The sequence below is a fragment of the Sorex fumeus genome, unplaced genomic scaffold, assembly GCF_029834395.1.
Source record: "Sorex fumeus unplaced genomic scaffold, SorFum_2.1 ptg000009l, whole genome shotgun sequence".
In the NCBI taxonomy this organism is placed as follows: Eukaryota; Metazoa; Chordata; class Mammalia; order Eulipotyphla; family Soricidae; genus Sorex; species Sorex fumeus.
In genome coordinates, this window is record NW_026606066.1 from 10,103,134 (window position 1) to 10,106,868 (window position 3,735).

The following is a 3,735-nucleotide window of genomic DNA, read 5'->3' on the forward strand; positions in this document are numbered from 1 at the left end:
ATCTTTCAAACACTTTTTTTTTCTTATGGAATTTCCAAATTAGAGAAGGATTTTTCCTTCCCTAATTCTTCCTCATTTTTTTGGTGACAAATATAGAATTCAAGTGCCAGAAATGTGTTCTACTACTCATCTATATTCCCTCAGAATTTTATATTCTTTATGATTAAGCTTAATTGATCATTAAAAATTCCTCAGATTCTGGGAAAGGAGTAGGGTGGAACATAGGAACTAATAGTGTTATGTTTCGGACATATCGAATGGTATCTATTTTTCAAAACTTGATAATTCAAAAGGAATAACTAAAAAAAGTTAATAAGTTGTACTTGGAGACAAGACAACTTCTATGTGCTTTATCAGGCAGTACTATTTACATGCAAATTTCCACTGAATTCACAAAACTCAGAGTGCAGTACTTTCATTCCTATTTCGAGGGGTGAAATACAGGTAGGCTGAAATGTTCCACATTACCCAGTACTCTGGCACATGCATCTTCTAACAATAAATCATGAGCTACAAGATCTTCCAATGTGCTGCTACTCCACAGTACATACTTTATCTTCCAGCTACAGGGATTAATTCCAGATGGAATTAAGGTCATCTGATTTAGGAAAAAACACAAAAATGCTGTTTTTACTCTGATTTTTGTGTGCAATTTATGCATTATTTAGCTAAAATTTTAATTTACCTAGTACCCTCCCCCCTTTTCCTTTCCTTTTCCTTTTACCTTTGGTATTTTGTGTTTTTTTTATGGCAACTCTAGGTAGGGATATTATGGACACTTGAAAGAGAGGGATCTGAAGTCTTAAAACAGTCAAGTAACTGGAGTTCATTAATGAATCTGGGGCATAATTGGGAATAGCAAGACTCTTCCTAAAGAAAATAAAAGTACTTTATTTAACTTGCAATAGGAAAAAGTGTTAAACTAGAGAGAGTAAACATTGTTTAAATGGAAAGACGTATACTTTTGGTAAACATTCAATAAACCATGATGGTATTAAGGATTACAATGGTCTAGAATGAACTTCAGCTATTACCTTTATTAAGAAGTACCATTATATTCCTAATGACTAATGTCCTGAACTTCTGATACAATTATTGACTTATTGGCTGAATTAAGAACACAAACTTTTGGAGTGATATTATTTGCCTTGTATTAGCTGTCACTTTGTTGAGGTTGCTGAAATCTTTGGTTTCCAATGCCTTAATTTGTATAATACCATTTGTCTTATTCCGTTTAAGAATAATTGTGCTGGAAATCTTTAACGTTCTTCAGTTTGAAGCTGCATAAATCCAAACAAAATGTTTTGATCATTAAATGGCATTTTCTATGTGTCTCCTTGTTCAATGGCCATTTTATAAGGCTACTAGTCACAATGGAGGAGGGAACTATTCTGTTCTAAGCTTCCTTTCTAACTATATCATTCAATCATACTATTTCTAAAGTAGGTTATATTTTGAGCTGCTTGAAATTAGACTTTTGACAGGTCTTTTTATGGAGGAGACAATTCAACATTTAACATATTTCACTAATTTTTCACATATCCTTTGGCTCCTCTTGACTGTGGCAATTTCCCAGACTTTCCTTGTGTTTAATGGCCTTGATGACTTTGTGGCATATTAATCAGAAAATTTTCAGAATGACCAACTATTAAATTGATAAGAAAAGATACTACACTTGATCTTAGCCAAAAGGCTGAGGTCTGGAGCGATAGCACAGCAGTAGCGCGTTTGCCTTTCATGCAGCCAGCCCGGCTGAGCTGGGTTCGATTCCTCTGCCCCTCTCTGAGAGCCCGGAAAGTTACCGAGACTATCTCGCTCGCAAGGCCAAGCCTGGCAATCTACCCGTGATGTATTCAATATGCCAAACACAGTAACAACAAGTCTCAAAATGGAGACATTACTGGGCCCGCTTCAGCAAATCGAGGAACAACGGGAGGACAGTGACAGTGACAGTGACCCACTGTAAGATTTGTTGGGTGTTTAACTCATAATTGGACCAGGATATTAAGACCGGGAGGAAGAATACAAAAGTAAAGTGACCTTATGATCATATCAAATGTGCATGTTACCATAACTTATTATGGTTTATGTTCACTTTGGTCACCTTTTTATCATGTTTTCCTTGCATTTCATGCTTCATATTTTAAGAGAAAGTCACTGTACATAGGCTACACACAAGGAGTGGGGAGTTACACTTCTGTACCTTTAATGGAAAGTTTCTATAAGTTAATTTGAAATATATCTGTACAGTAGCACGCTCCTCCCATTGTTCATTGATTTGCTGGAGTGGGCACCAGTAATGTCTCCATTGTGAGACTTATTGTTACTGTTTTTGGCATATTGAGTATGCCATGGGGAGATTGACAGGCTCTCCCTTACAGGCAGGATACTCTCGCTATGCTCTCCAAGAGGGACAGAGGAATCAAACATGGGTCAACTGCATGCAAGGCGAATGCCCTACCCACTGTGCTATTGCAACAGGATTGTATCTGTATGAGAAATTTGTTTTTCTCCTCCTATTTAAAAATTCAACTACTTATTTGTAACATTATGGATTCACTAATACTTTCTTCTTTAGGTGATAATCTAATAGTAATACCGGAAGCTCCTGGCTCATCTTGTATACGTAGTACTACAGTCCTAGTATTAGATATTTCTCCAAGGAACTCAGGTTCCACTTATTGAAGAATAATATTAGAAGCAAAATTCCTGATTGATATACTAAAATCTGGGAATAGCAAAAGATTTTGAATAAGGAAAGTAGATTGGTAGATGAGTGGGAAGAGAGATAATTCTCCTGAGAAAGGGAAGAAGCAAATAATCCGGACTGAGCAAAGATTTTCTGGTTAAAGCTCAGAAAGGCGATGGAAGACAAAGTGTGAATAAAATAAATGCACTGTAGCACTCTCCTCCCGTTGTTCATCGATTTGTTCGAGCGGGCACCAGTAACGTCTCCATTGTGAGACTTGTTACTTTTTTTGGCACATCGAATATGCCACGGGGTGCTTGCCAGGCTTTGCCGTGAGAGCAGGATACTCTTGGAAGCTTGCTGGGCTCTCCAAGAGGGACAGAAGAATCAAACCCAGATTGGTCATGTGCAAGGCAAATGCTACCACTCCAGCCCAAAATAAATAAATAGAGGGATGTAAAGAGACTGATATAGAGAATGCAAAAATCAGGAGAGTTGCCACCCTGCTCCCCCACCAAATAACCATATTTATGAGTGACTGATTATCAGACATTGAAGATGTCATCAAGACTGGATCAAAAATCTCAATGTTTCATTCTCTGACATATCTCGCAAAATAATTCTCTTTAAAAATATTTGGGTCACACCCAACTGTGTTCAGGACTTATTCCTGGGTCTTTGCTCAGGAATCACTCTTGAAGGTACTCAGGAGACTATATGGGGTCCCAAGATCAAATGAGGGTAGTTCATATGCAAGGCAAGAACCTTACCTACTGTACTCCATTCCCCTGAGATTATTCTTATTGGAATAATTTCAGAGTCTTGTGATACCAAGAATTTCTTGAAAAAAAGTCAAGGAAATATAAAATACCTGTAGAGGATTTATGTACTTATAAACTCTGTTGCCTACCTTCAATCATTTAGTGAACTTGATCATAAGCAACCAGTTAGTACTATGTCAGTTTCAAATTGGACATTGGTGCTTATTGACATTTAAAATAAAATATTTGAATTTATGGTTAGGATGATAATCCTCATCCTTTCTC

At 36.9% G+C, this 3,735-nt stretch overlaps 1 pseudogene; it reads right to left on the bottom strand.

Moving 5' to 3' along the window:
- Positions 1-1,601: 1,601 nt before the first annotated feature.
- Positions 1,602-1,702, bottom strand: LOC130019851 (uncharacterized; annotated as a pseudogene).
- Positions 1,703-3,735: the final 2,033 nt, after the last annotated feature.